The sequence below is a fragment of the Mastomys coucha genome, unplaced genomic scaffold (assembly GCF_008632895.1).
Source record: "Mastomys coucha isolate ucsf_1 unplaced genomic scaffold, UCSF_Mcou_1 pScaffold13, whole genome shotgun sequence".
Classification (NCBI taxonomy): Eukaryota; Metazoa; Chordata; class Mammalia; order Rodentia; family Muridae; genus Mastomys; species Mastomys coucha.
This window is the reverse complement of record NW_022196895.1, coordinates 63,875,412-63,891,178: the sequence shown is the minus strand read 5'-3', so window position 1 is coordinate 63,891,178 and position 15,767 is coordinate 63,875,412. Positions and strand designations below refer to the sequence as shown.

Here is a 15,767-nt window from a genome sequence, read left to right as displayed (position 1 = left end):
ACTTATCACAGAAATTTGCCACAATACAGAAAGCTGGCCAGCATGGTGGGCATACAACAGGCTCAGTTTTCTCTGTCAGTCTTGATGTGGGTTTTTTTGGGGGGGAGGGAATAGGAAGAGCCACATCAGAGCCAGTCCTGTGTTTCTGTAGCCCTGCACCATGACACAGTATGAACAATGACCATAGTGAGTACCAGCCATGGTGGATGTTGACTGAACATGCACCCCTTGTCCTTAGTTAGTCTTCCAACAAAATTCCTCACCCCGTGGGCCTTTGAGAATTGGCCCATCCTTCACCCGTGGCATTTATTAACTATAAAACCTGCATGGACCCCTCCATGCCTGGTCTATCCCAGGAGAACTCTGCCCCTTTAACATCCGCAATGCTAGACTGTCTCCCACCGCACTTGTCTGGATCATGAACACCCACAAGTGTCTCAGATTTCATTCTCTGGCATCTTTCCCATGACGCATATTCCATGAAGCCAGTGAAAGAAACATCTCTCTATGCTCCGTGCACATTGAACATATGGAATGAACGTACCATCCTAAAACACCCCATTCTTATAAGCTAAAACAGGGTCAGTGTCCCAAATATAGGTAAATAATCCCGATATTTTGATGACTATTTCTTTGGGTCAACAACGCACTAGCCTTTCATGTTGCCTAAGCTGCTGTCACCTTGTGTCCCTCTAAACAAAACTTGGGAAAGGGGTCCTTAAGAGTCCATGTGGCAAAACAGTGTTGAGTTGTTGATACATAAAAGCTACAGACACGGGAGCTGGGGGTGTAGCTCAGTGCTTTGCTTAGCTTGGTAGAGACCAGGAGTTTGTTCTCTAGAACCTCAAAAAAAAAAAAAAACTAACAGAAATAAGAAAAATTTAAACTTAAAACTCTTCCATTTCAGGAGCTGTAAGCACTGACATACGTCTATGATGCCCACATGAGACACCCACAACACCCTTCCCTACACTGAGCCACATACTCCTGGCCTGTGCATTCATTTAGTTCTTTTCCTGCACTTCCCCCATTGCCGGCCTAATGACCTCCTAAAGCAATGGTTCTCAACATGTGTGGGTCACGACCATTTGTGGATCGAATGACCTTTGCACAGGGGTCGCCTAACAGATACCCCGCATATCAGATATTTACTTTACGATTCATAACAGAGGCAAAGTTACAGTTAGGAAGTAGCAACAAAAATAATTTTATGGCTAGGGGGTCGCCACAACATGAGGAACTGTATTGAAGAGAGGCAGCATTGGGAAGGTTAAGGACCACTGTCATAAAATCTCTGGCTCTCAATACTACCACACTGGGGCTTATACTTCAACATGTGAACAGGGTGGTGGGAGATAGCGATGAGGGACAGTCAGAGTACAGCCTTTAGCCCCTCTTAAAATCTCCCTGCATTATGCAAAACCCCTCTTTCTCCTACAGTGGGGCTGTTACCACAGTGTGCGCATCTGTCTTCTATCACTTGGGGACAGTGACATTTGCACTCTTGGTACCTAGTGCTTGGACAGAATATGAGTTCTAGAAAAATAAGGGAAGAGATCGTGAAAGAAAGATAAACTGAGGAAGCACCCACACACACCAGCTCTGGGCCCTAGTGGCCTTGCTCTCTTCCATGTACAGTGCTTTTCTGAAACCAGACTTGATTATAAGCCGGCTCACGGAACTGCCCTGAGTCGCCAGCTGCTTCTTATACCATATTCCATTTACTTCTTCTCTCAGTCCCCAAAGACCAGGAATTGGACCTCTGACCATATTCCAGTTCTGGGTGGGCACTTCACAAACACTTCATATCTGGCTTAATAGCTTCCATTTAGGAACCAGTGTGTACGTAATGAGCCTCTCCCAACTGGTTGCACACGCCCTATCTTAGTTGGTCCTTCCAAAATGTAAGAAATGGGCAAATGGTTATGTCGGAGAACCACAAAGTAAGATATGAAGCCTAGAAGCTCGCTGGAGTCATAAAACCTCCAAGCCCTTGCCCAAGCAGGACAAGAGCCCTGGGAGGATGGTCAGAGGTGCAGCAGGTGAGAGCAAAGCCCGGTGGTGAGACCTATGGGGATCCCAGAGACACGGGTCTGCCTAACCCTCCATATGCATTCTGGGCAGTCACCCCAGGGCCTCTGCTCAGCTCCCTGTGACAGCTCAGCTTCCTCAATGGGATCAGGCAGAGACAGCTTCATCCATCAAGACAGGGCCCTTCCTCAGTGATTGAAGTGTGCCCAGATCTTTAAAAAAAAAAAAAAAAAAAAAAAAAAAAAAAAAAAAGGGATACATACACTTTATTATAGCAATTAAACAAGAAATTGCATTGCAGACCAAGTCCCTGAGAGTTCTATTAAATAAATAATTCCACCTGAATTTATTTCTCACCTTTATCAAAAGCGAATAACACAATTTTCTGCACTAAATATACTATGCAAAAGCTAATTATAACTACATAGTTATAATTACTATTATAATTAGTTGGGATTACATTTACTATTGCTCTGATGAGACACCATGACCCAAAGGAACTCAGGGAGGAAAGGGTTTATTTGCCTTTATATCCCAGTGATAATATCCATAGTCTATCACTGAAGGAAGTCAGGACAGGAACTCAAACAGGGCAGGAACCTGGAAGCAGGAGCTGAAGCAGAGGTCACGGAGGGGTGCTGCTTACTGGCTTGCTCCCTATGGCTTGCTCAGCCTGCTCTCTTATAGAACCCAGAACTACCAGCTCAGGGAAGACACCACCCACAATGGGCTGGACCCTCCCCTATCAATCCCTAAATAAGAAAATGCCCTGGAGCTGGATCTTCACTTAAAAACAAAAACAAAAACAAAAACAAACAAAAAAAAAAGACTATTTTTTCAGTTGAGGTCCCCTCCATTCAAATGATTCTAGCCAGTGTCAAGTTCACATAAAACTAGCCAGAACACTGTGTATGTATAATACCATCCACACTGCCCAGGACCCATGAGAACAAGTATGTACCCCAGGAAGGATTTGGCATTCACTGAGCCTCCAGACACACAGAAGAACCCACCCTAAGGTCCAATGCTCAGGCAGGTGGGACAGAGTGCCTCCAGGAGCAGCCAGTTGCTCTAGCTGCATTGCAGTCTGTCCTCACCATGTATGTCTGTACTCCCTTGAACACTTCTGTGAAGGCTTCCCATGAAACAGAAACTGCTTGCACAGTCCCGAGGACCCTGCCCACTGTCTACAAGACAGCAGGGCATACTGAGGCATGTCCCCAGCACTCTCCACAGAACAGATGACTGTCTTACACTGTGCAATTGCCTAGGAAGTTGCCTATACCACATTCATTACAACCAGCCCTGGGAGAGTGACGTCTTCCTGCATGTCCTGTATCCTTCAGCTACTGAAACAGTCTGCCACCCTAAGTTCTAACTTCTCGATGAAGGTTGACTTTGATTAAGCAGACCCCACTAAAATGACTTACATTTGTCTCAAGATTTAGGAGCAGTTTGGGAGACAAAGCATTGTTGAACATACAGGTGTGGAAGAGCTGAGACCTTTGTTGAACACTTGAGTGCAAGTATGAAGAACATGAGGTGTCTTGGGAGAGGACACAAACCTTGATCTCCAAGAAGCAAACATCAATTGATACAGTCAAATACATCTTAAGTCTATATCCTTGGAGGAAGACACAAGCACACTAGATCTATTGCTCTCAAAAAGTGGTCAAAGACAACTTGACTGTATAAGGTCTATAAGGACTATGCCAGCAGTCAGATTGTAAATCCATGTACTCTCCTGGCCTCCATTTCTCTACTGTGACCCCAAGTGAATTCTAAGAGAGAAAGAGAGAGACAGAGAGAGAGACAGAGAGACAGAGAGAGAGAGCAGTTTACTGCCATGAAATCCTATAATTGTTCACATATGTACATGACAGGTAGATAGATAGATAGATAGATAGATCAGTTGACTGATTGATAGATAAGATAGATGAATTGATAGATGATAGATAGATAATAGATTAATGAATAGATGAAAGATACATAGATAATAGAAAGATTGATAGATGATTGATAGATAGGTAGATAGATAAATAGATAGATGAGAGATATATGACAGATAGGTAAGTAGATAGACAAATATATATTATTAGGCTGTTAATGTGCCCTTAATCTATCTGAGTCAAATTAACTTCATATTTAAAACATCATTACATTTGCCTTTAACAATTATAACAAGGTCTGCACCAGGAGCTGATCCTGTGCCATAGCGCTCCATACCCAAATATTGTTGGGAGAAAGCTGGTCTCCCAGGAGTGCTGACACACCTGTGAGCACAGGTAAAACCACCACTTCTGCTCAAATTCCTGGCCCAAGATGGACCCACCCAGAGCCATCAGGACACAGGAACCAAGGAACAGCTGGGGACAGGATCCTTCCAGTTTCCATCTGCACCCCAGAGCTGACCCTGTGCCACAGCTCTTCATACCCAAATTCCTCCCAGAGAGAACTGATCTCCCAGGAGTACTGATACACAGGCTTTCAGGAGGGACAAACCACAGTCAGAGACAGCAAGACCAGCTAACACCAGAGATAACCAGATGGTGAGAGGCAAGGGCAAGAACATAAGCAGCAGAAACCAAGGCTACTTGGCATCATCAGAACCCAGTTCTCCCCAGGCAGTGGTGGCACACATGTTTAATCCCTGCATTTAGGAGGCAGAGGCAGGCAGATTTCTGAGATCAAGGTCAGCCTGATCTATAGAGTACGTTCCAGGACAGCCAGGGCTACACAGAGAAACCCTATCTCGAAAAACAAACAAACAAACAAACAAAAAACAGTTCTCCCACCACAGTGAGCCCTGGATACCCTAACACACCAGAAAAGCAAGACTCTGATTTAAAATCACACCTCATGATAATGATAGAGGACTGTAAGAAGGACATAAATAACTCCCTTAAAGAGAACACAGGTAAACAGCTAGAAGCCCTTAAAGAGGAAACATAAAAATCCCTTAAAGAATTACAGGAAAGCACAACCAAACCAGTGAAGGAATTGAACAAAACCATCCAGGATCTAAAAATGGAAATAGAAACAATAAAGAAATCACAAAGGGAGACAACCCTGGAGATAGAAAACCTAGAAAGACATCAGAAGTCATAGATGTAAGTATCACCAACAGAATACAAGAGATAGAAGAGAGAATCGAAGGGGTAAAAGACACCATAGAAAACATTGACACAACAGTCAAAGAAAATGCAAAAAGCAAAAAAGTCCTAACCCAAAACACCTAGGAAATCCAGGTCACAATGAGAAGACCAAACCTAAGGATAATAGGTTCAGAGAGCAAAGATTCCCAACTTAAAGGGCCAATAAATGTCTTCAACAAAATTTATAGAAGAAATCTTCCCTAACCTAAAGAATGAGATGCCCATGAACATACAAGAAGCCTACAGAACTCCAGATAGACTGGACCAGAAAAGAAATTCCTCCAGCCACATAATAGTCAAAATACCAAATGCACAAAACAAAGAAAGAGTATTAAAAGCAGTAAGGGAAAAAGGTCAAGTAACATATAAAGGCAGGCCTATCAGAATTACACCAGACTTCTCACCAGAGTCTATGAAAGCTAGAAGATCCTGGGCAGATGTCATACAGACCCTAAGAGAACACAAATGCCAGCCAGGCTACTATACCCAGCAAAACTCTCAATTACCATAGATGGAGAAACCAAGGTATTCCACGACAAAACCAAATTTACACAGTATCTTTCCACAAATACAGCCCTACAAAGGATAACAGATAGAAAATATCAACACAAAGAGGGAAACTACACCCTAGAAAAAGCAAGAAAGTAATCTTTCAACAAACCCAAAAGAAGATAGCTACATAAACATAAAAATAACATCAAAATAACAGGAAGCAACAATCACTATTCCTTAATAACTTATAACATCAATGACTCAATTCCCCAATAAAAAGACATAGAATAACAGACTGGATACATAAACAGGACCCAGCATTTTGGTGCATACAGGAAACACACCTCAGTGTCAAAGACAGACACTACCTCAGAGTAAAGGGCTGGAAAACAATTTTCCAAGCAAATGGTCCCAAGAAACAAGTGGAGTAGCCATTCTAATATCGAATAAAATTAACTTTCAGCCAAAAGTTATTGAAAAGGATAAGGAAGGACACTTCATACTCATCAAAGAAAAAAATCTACCAAGAAGAACTCTCAATTCTGAACAGCTATGCTCCAAATGCAAGGGCACCCACATTCATAAAAGAAACTTTACTAAAGCTCAAAGCATACATTGCACCTCACACAATAATAATGGGAGACTTCAACACCCAACTCTCATCAGTGGACAGATTATAGAAACACAAACTAAACAGAAACACAGTGAATCTAACAGAAGTTATGGACAAATGGATTTAACAGATATCTATAGAACATTTCATCCTAAAACAAAAGAATATACCTTCTTCTCAGCACAAAACTGACCATATAACTGGTCACAAAACAGGCCTCAACAGATACAAGAAGACTGACATGATCCCACGCATCCTATCAGATCACCACAGACTAAGGCTGGTCTTCGATAACAGCATAAACAAGAGAAAGCCCACATACACATGGAAGCTGGACAACAACCCATTCAATGTAACTTTGTCAAGGAAGGAAGAGAGAGAGGGAGAGAGAGAAAGAGAGAGATTAAAGACTTGGAAAATTAATGAAAATGAAGGCACAACATGCCCAAACTTATGGGACACAATGAAAGCAACACTAAGAGGAAAACTCATAGCTCTAAGTGCCTCCAAAAAGAAATTCAAGAGAGCATACACTAGCAGCTTAACAGCACACCTGAAAGCTCTAGAACAAAAAGAAGCAAATACACCCAAGAGGAGTAGATGGCAGGAAATAATCAAACTCAGGGCTGAAATCAACAAAGTAGAAACAAAAAGAACTATACAAAGAATCAGGCAAACCAGGAGCTGGTTCTTTGAGAAAATCAACAAGATAGATAAACCCTTAGCCAGACTAACCAGAGGGCACAGAGACAGTATCCAAATTAACAAAATCAGAAATGAAAAGGGAGATATAACAACAAAAACTGAAGAAATTCAAAAAATTATCAGCTCTTACTCTAAAAGCCTATATTCAACAAAACTGAAAAATCTGGATAAAATGGACAATTTTCTAGATAGATACCAAATACCTAAGTTAATCAGGATCAGATAAACCATCTAAACAGTCCCATAACCTCTAAAGAAATAGAAGCAGTCATTAAAAGTCTCCCAACCAAAAAAGAAAAAAGAAAAAAATAAATAAATAAAAAAGCCCAGGGCCAGATGGGTACAATGTAGAATTGTATCAGACCTTCAAAGAAGACCTAATACCAATACTCTTCAAACTATTCCACAAAATAGAAACAGAAGGTATACTACCTAATTCATTCTATGAAGCCACAGTTAAACTGCATATTCTCCCTTGGAGATGTAACTGTTTCTGTCTAACCAGGAACCTGTCACAATTTCCTTTCATAGAGGACTTCATAAGAGATTTTTTTTTTGTACTTCTATCATGTTTAATGTTCCAAATGGATTTTAAAAACTGGTTGAGTGCATATTACTTTTGGCTTCAGAAGGTATCATGTATATTTAAGAGGCATTTAACTATTATAAATTATTTTGATGACCTAAAAAATGTCAATACTGAATTGTATATTTTAAAATAAATTTTATGGGGCTAGAGAGATGGTTCAGTGGTTAAGAGCACTGACTGCTCTTCCGAAGGTCCTGAGTTCAAATCCCAGCAACCACATGATGGCTCACAACCACCCATAATGAGATCTGACGCCCTCTTCTGGGGTGTCTGAAGTACAGCTACAGTGTACTTACATATAATAAATAAATATAAATCTTTAAATAAATAAATAAATCTTATTAGTTCAATAAAAAATTTAAAACCAACCCCCCAAAAAACAATTATTACAGTCGGTTTTCCAACTATAACTCAAATGATACAAATCAAGATCTTTTACAGTAAGAACAAGGAATAGGAACATTAAAATCATGTTATTTTACTAACTAGCATCCAAAGATGTTGACACTGAGGGTCGGCGTCAACATGGCACAGTCACCCTGTGGCTCCTGTATCTTGGGGGTGTGAGCTGCCCCACCCACTCTGAGAACCAACTGGTCACCTTTTGGAAGACCCTCCAAAAGTCTCGTATCCACCAGCTCTCCTTTTAGAAAATCACTCAACATCTACATGTTATACAGAATTGTTGAAGGCAGATGTAGTCGCTCATACCTATAATCCCAGCACTTAGGAAGCTGAGGCAGGAGGATTTCCATGAATTTGAGTCCAACCTGGCCTACAATAGTAAGTTCAAGGCCTGAGCTACTGAGTGACATCCTATTTTTTTAAATAATTTCTCAGTAAAAATATTATTTATAATGCAGAAGACTCATATCAGTCTCAGTTCCCTAACACAGTTCTTTAAAAATAACAAAACCAGAGAGGAGGGGCTAGAGGGATGGCTCTGAAGTTAAGGGCAAATACTCCTCTGCAAAGGACCTCAGTTCAGTTTCCAACACCCAAGTGGGTTGGCTCACAACCTCCTATAACTCCATCTTGAAGGAATTATCTATAACCTTCTTCTAGCCTCCAAGGGCACCTGCACGCATGGGAACACACCCATACACAGACACACATATACAATATTAATAATAATTTTCTAAAAATTCATAAAGGTGAATACTATAGACAATGCTAATAAAAATATAGAAATATTTTTGGAACAATATTTAAATCACCTTTTAAAATGTTCCCGATTTAGTACAATGTTCTGGGGGGAAAAAAGGATATGCAAATTTTATATGTGGTTTTGCAATCAATCAATAAAAATCTCTATATAAGTTTATACCAAATTAAATAAACTGAACAGAACCAACTAAACTGTTTATACTGTTCAACTCTAAAGATGGTAGAATGGTGGGCAATTTCAGTCAATTTTATTTTTCTTCTTTCTTCCTATACTTTCTATTTTCAGGAGCCAATGAACAGGGAGGGGAAAATCTTACTTCTAGCTAGATACTGACAGATTCCACTACTGTAGGACAGGCTCAAGTTCTAGGTGCTCACGGTGTTTATGGATATAAGGAAGACAGAGGTTAGACCAGGATAATCACTGAGAGAGCTCCTCTCCCCACCCGGAACCTTCCAGACCAGCCTGTGGACCAACCCAACAGAAGGTCCAGCATGCCTTGCCATGAATGAGTGCCATGGTGTGAATTGTATAGGAGAAGGCATGCATTCCATACACCAGACCCAAGGAAATGTCTGCTGGATACTGAGCTTAGAGCCCGCCTGTCCTTTGCTATTCCACCGTCATGAGAATGCTTCCAAACGCAGCAAGGGCTATCTATCTATATTCAGTCAGGCCCAATTTTATAAGCACATCCCTTGTAAGCTTAACTATTTATAGGGTGTATATGCATATCTCTCTGTGTGTGGCTAATTGCTTGATGCCCTGTAGTGCCCAGTCCAGAATCTTCATTGTAAGTGTTTTCAAATGTAAGCCAAAGGGAAAAGTATAGTACCCCGTGATCCTTCTCACATAAACAGACACTTAGAAGCTTTCCAGCGTCCCCTCAACCCCACACGCCCTTCTGTGAGCCTGTTTTATCCCTAGGAAGTAGGCAGTTAAGTTCCTCCAGACCACTATGGAAAGCGAAACGTACATAGTTTTGAAGAGCTTGAAAAAAAGCACTCGTCAAGGAAGTGAAGGTACAATGTAACAAACACAAAGCCCCTGCTTGCTCCGGTTCTCAGAACTGAGGCTCTGTCCACTGACCAGACAGCAGAGAGCAGAATCAGAATAAGGAGGACACTAAGAAAACATGGAAGTGGCAGAGCACACAGGAGGATCCCGAGAGCATGCTAGCAATCGAGAATCCCACTGGGGCCTACCCAGAGACCAGCAGAGAAATGGAGGGACATTCCTTCTCAAACTCTGTAATGGCCTGCCTGGGTAGCCCTTTTCCAAAGTGTTCAAAGCCACAGATCTCTTAGCCCGATGGCCCGAGCTGGGTCAGGACTCCACTGTTTTATTGACATGTTTGTATGAGGTTGGATAACTCCTTGACTTGCGTCCATACAGCTCAGCTTGGGGTCTGTCACAGAGCCGCTGTGGAGATTCGATTCGCTTATAGATAGATGCACAGCACTGAGAACGCAGCAGAGAACACATGCCCATAAGTGAAATTCCTGCCATAGCGATCTGACCAAGTCAGATCTGAGGTCTATGCAGGTCTGACTAGGTTCAAGAAGCCCTTCAGAAAGCAGCCCTCTGGCTTTGGCCTTAGACAGAGTGTGAACTTTTACTGCAGAAATTGCTGCCCTAACTCTGCGCACAGGTTACCAGTCCCTGAGGCACAAGCAATAAAAACAATACTGAGTTGTGCCTGCCCCAGCAACTGCCTATATCTGAAGAGAAGTAACCAGCAAGCACACAGGAACCAGCACAGTTGGCAGGAAGCCTACATTCTGCAAACCCCAAGGGCAGGAAGTCCACGCACACCAAAGGGTCCCCCACCACACCCTCTGAGAAGGAAGGGCCAGCCAGAGGGGATGGGATGGGTTATTTCCTTTTCCAAGTAAGGCTTTGAAGAGTCGCTGCAGGGCAGTTAGAAACAGGGTGGCTAAGGGCACACACGTGTTTCTCACACCCACCCAATTCCTGACCTTAATGTCATTTAATAAGCCAGGCCTAGAGTCGTTTCTGCAAGGAGAATTGCAAATCACTTGGCCGGGACTCCGCATATGAGGTCGCTTTGTAATATGAGCAGTGTGTCCACTAACTAGAGCAACCATTACACCTGTCACCCTGCCAGCTGAGTCGCCAAACTGCCATGATGAAAGTACATTATGCCCAAGGAGTGCCACCCAGCCCCCCTTCCAGGCGGCACCACACTCATGCACTGCACAGAGCATACCACTATAAACAGCTTGGAACTCGACTGTGGAATACCTTGGGCTCTTCCTTAGCAGATTCAAATGTTTCCCTTCCCTGGGAGGAAGAATGTGGGCGTATGGGATCAGAAGACCAAGATGGGGGGACAGAGGTGGGCAGTCTAGTCAAAAATAAGGAAGGTGGGGAACAGATCTTTGGTAAATGGGATTATACTGTAAAGCCCACGGGGAAAGCGAGAGGCACACCCTTTTCACCTCTAAAGCAGGTCCAGTGCTGCAGGCAGCAGGCAGGGAGGCCTTGTGTGCAGCTGTACTTCCACCAGGCCCCAAGAAAAGCACACAGGCAGCTGGGCTGCTCAGTGGGCTCGCAGTGCAAGCGTGCTGCAGACAGCAGTAATTTATTTATCCCTGTCATGGAACATGAACAATCTGTCCGGGGCTTGGCAAGCACCAACGTGCACTGTCATAGAAACTCTCTGACAAACCTAAAAGTTTCATAAAGGCGTCTCTTTTCCCAGCAGACGACAAAACATCGTTCCCTTTAAAAAAGAAAAAAACAAAAAAAGTTGTCATCTTTTCTCTGTTTTTTTTTTCTCTCTCTCTTCCTTTTCCAAAAACTAAGGAAGGGGGAAAAGAGAGAGAAAGAGAGAGAAAACCAGCGACGAAAGAACTCACGCAGTGACACACGTGACCTGCTGGTGATCTCAAGCGCTTCACTGTTTTCCTATAGTGAGTAAATAAATGAGTGGGGAGGGGGAGGTGAGGTGGGAGGGGGGTCAGCTGTGAGGCTACTGGGGTACTGAAGGAAAATCTGCAAAACAAAAATACAGTCATTAAAAATTAATAAAGGGTGTGGACATCCAGCCCCCACCTCGTTCCACTCATGGGAATTTGAGCCAGACTTTCTGCGTCCTCATTAAGTGAATGCTGGCAGGCTGGCAGGGTTTTAGTGGGTTCTGGGAATGCCAATATATTAACCAGAAGACTTTCTGCATACCCTTTAGAGTTTTTATTCTAGAAAAGTCAACCATTTGGCACAGTAGAGCCTTATTTTTGTCCAGGAAAGCTCTCGGCTGCCAATCAAGGGAGAAATTACAGCTACATCCTTCATAATTTCCAAGACCTAGCTGGAAAACAAGCTTGGGGGAGAGAGAAGTCCTAAAAAAAAAAAAAAAAAAAAAAAAAAAAAAAAAAAAAAAAAAGCCTAAAAAGGTCAAAGTACCATTTTTAGAGGGAATTCAAAGAAAAGCCAACTATCTTTAAATCAAATGGATACATAACAATACAAACAGTATTCTCAAGTCTTCCTGTAACAGAGGAAGACCGATATTAATTGGAAATTTGAACCCACTATATCTACATCTGGGAACAGTTCAGGCGGTTGCTTATTTCCTTTTGTTGTCCAACATGAACACCCCCTCCCAAAAAGTGGCAAATGCTGGGGTTATAAGATTCAAACAGTATGCAGATTCCTATTCCTATTTGGGTACGGTGGGATGTTTGTGTGCGTGTGTGCGTGCGTGTGTGTGCGTGTGTGTGTGTGTGTGTGTGTGTGTGTGTGTGTGTGTGTGTGTGTTTCCGCGCGCACTCACACCTACGCACGTGCAGGCCAGAGCTCAACATGAGGTCTTTTTTCAGTCTCTCTCCACCATATGTTTTGAGTCAAGGTCTCTCACTGAGAGTAGAGTTTACCAATCCAGCCAGACTGGCTGGCTTGCAAGTTCCAAGTACCTGCCCCACTGTGTACCTTCAGCACCGGCTTCCACAGGGGCACCAGGGCTATTGACTCTAGTCCCTGGACTTGCACACCAAGCATCTTCCTGGCTGAGCCATCTCCCCAGGCCCCTATTGTCTTATTTTAAAACTCACAGTTCGTATCTCATGTGCCCTCATAATATAGGTCAAGATGGACTTCCCATCGAACACAGCCCATGTTGGCAGTAAGTAGACATGTTGACATCAGAGAAAGAATGCCTTCTGGGAGATTTTCCTACTAAAGGGAATGAATGGCTGACAAAGCAGGGAATGAGTATGCCGAGGAGAGATGAGGGGGACAAAGAAAGGAGAGGGAAATAGAGGGACGCTGCACTTTGCCACCATTGACGTGTAATACATGTGTCCACATGAATAGTGTTGAATATCTCTGACATTCTCCAGGTTAAAATGCTATACTCCTTTCAGGACTGTTCCTTTCTGAGCATTCCCTGTCGACTCTAACCCCAAAAGAGACACATATCCTAGAGGCTCCATACACCCAAATTCAGAAGAAAGAAAAGAGAAAACATGACTAGGATTTCTATAAAGATCTAACCAGGCCAGGGGGCGGTGGTGGCACACACCTTTAATCCCAGCACTTGGGAAACAGAGGCAGGCAGATTTCTGAGTTCAAGGCCAGTCTGGTCTACAGAGTGAGTTCCAGGACAGCCAGGGCTATACAGAGAAACCCTGTTTCGAAAAAACAAACAAACAAACAAAAAACCAAGATCTAACCAGTCTACACACTTTCAGATATTCCTCCCCAGAATCCTATGGGCTTTGGCTTTATACGATAACAGGACAATCCTACATACCACTCTAAAGTGACTGACTCAACTTGGGATACATGCACTGGGATCCGGAGTCTGGGGTCTCTTCTTGCCAGCCAGCCAGAAACTATCCACAGAGCACAAAAGTCATCCTTCCCTCTCTGTGTCCCTGCCAGGCTAGGAATCAACTTCAACAACCCGGATAAAAAACAGAAAGTGACCCATGAGCCACAGGACTTCTCTGCCAGGTGGTTAAGTCAAGCAAGGCTGCACAGCACAGCACAGACCCACACTGTAAACACCTCTGCAGACAGGTCCTTGCTCTAAACACGCCTGGTGGGAGAACTCTTCTTGGAACAGTCAGGGGAAATGCTGGGGGCATAAGAATAAACATTTGCCTGTGGATATATCTATATATACATGCATATATATGTATATATATACATATATACATATATATATATATATATTCTAGTTGAGAGGGGTGGAGAAAGAACTGTTGAACCTGAGACGATGTGCGCCAACAGATTGCCACAAAATCCCATAAGAAGCAGCTGGCCCTGGCTGGACTCCACTGCAGGATCACAGTCATAAAAACCAAGCACCCAAGAGGATTCAAGAGATAGCCTTAAATACCTGCTGGCAAGTCTTTCCAACACAAATGCACACTTACAGGAACTGGAGCTATAGACAAGGGCGGCGGACTCTTCCAGTGGGTTAAGAGTGGACACGCTAAGAAGCTAGAGAGGTTTTCTGTTTTAACAAGGGGAATGGTACCTCCAATTCAGTAAGTCCGTGGCATTTACGGTCCCAGCTCGAATTCTTAACTGTGCTCTACGATAATCAAAAAGTTAATCTGTTAAAGAACTACGCTTTTACTTCGATGACAGAAAACAAATGTTAAAATGCATATACAGGTAATATTCAGACCCATTATTGTCCACGTAACGACTCAAGTTTGGTATTGTATTTCTACTAGACACATACTCTATATTCCAAAAAGAATGTGCAAAAGGCAGATTATGGTTTAAATTCAGCTTATGATGCCATTAAGCTGAATTTAAACCATAGGGAAAGACTGTCACCTCTTCCATACAAAAATGAGGCCCTTGTTTGGTGTGTGCTCACTTCATAGAACTTTCCATGAAATCCAATACATTGTTCTGAAGGCCCAAGGTAGATACAGACAAGGGTAAGGTTTGGGGGCACCCAATAGAAACCAATAGAAAGAGCCATTGTAAGGTGGGCCAGGCAGTGCTAAGCCAGCATAGTCCCTTACTTTTTGTACCTGATGCTAGGAATGAAAGCCAGAGTTTCAGCTTGCTAGGAAAGCCGGCTACCACTAAAAGCCACCTCTCCACTCCTGCATGCTACTTTGAAGATCCCACAAGGTTCACCATCTCTACCCTTCACACCCCACAATGCCTAACAAACAGAAGGTCACTAATAAATACCACAGTCATAATTAACTCTAACTTTTAGGGAGGAGTTCAAGGATGGCAAGATGGCAAAAATAACTAGAATAGAAAACAAAGGAAACAAACTCAGAGGAAAAGAAAAGCCAATCAAAATAATCCGTTCTAGCTCATTAAGAGTCTCTGTGGAAAAAACAAAACATGATGTTGACTGATGTGGCCACTGACATTCGCTCAGCAGTCACTCCTGGGCTGGGGCAGAAGCTAGGAAGCCTCACTTGTTTTAACGAGTTTCTCACTGTCCTGACTGGCCAAGGAGATGCCTCTCCAGGTAACCCGGAACAGACGTGCCTAGTGCGAGTTCTTGGAATGACGCCCACCCACCATGCGCCCATTTAGTCTTGAATCCAATGCACGCGGAGAACCCTCCGATTAAAAGAAAAGGAAGAAGAAAAGAAAGAACGAAAGAAGACAGAACAAAGTTTAAAAACAAGCAAGCAAATGCTCTCTGTGGCGCCGCAGCTAGTTAACGCACAGAAAGCCTGCTGTCTCCCCACAGCGTACTCACAGGGCGCGCCCCCAGCCGTGCCCAGACGGCACACCGGGCAGGGGTCCCGGGAAACCTCCTTCTGTCTGTAGATCGCGGAGCCCACAACAAAGGCAAGTGCAGGGCCCTTCGGCTGGGTGCTCTTCGCTTCCTGTTTATTCCACCGTGAGGGTCAAAGAGAAATTCAACACACGCCTGCTTCCTCCCGGCCCGGGAGACCCAGCCTAAGTGTAACAGCAGCCGCCCCAGACAATCGACTTTGCCAGCCAATGCCAGGAGCCCCGGGCAGCCCGCGGCCGACGTCAAAGCGCGGGGGGCGG

At 43.4% G+C, this 15,767-nt stretch overlaps 1 protein-coding gene across 2 annotated transcripts in view; it reads right to left on the bottom strand.

The window, feature by feature from the left end:
• The window catches only part of Ldlrad4 (low density lipoprotein receptor class A domain containing 4), a 327,134-nt gene that overhangs the window by 310,474 nt on the left and 893 nt on the right, over positions 1-15,767 (bottom strand). Inside the window, exon 1 of one of the 2 annotated variants that reach the window (XM_031365958.1) lies at positions 15,469-15,746. The exons of the other annotated variant lie outside the window; for it this stretch is intronic. The gene's annotated coding sequence lies outside the window, so the exon portion shown is untranslated. Of the gene's footprint in view, positions 1-15,468; positions 15,747-15,767 lie in introns of those variants that run through there. 2 annotated transcript variants of the gene reach the window in all.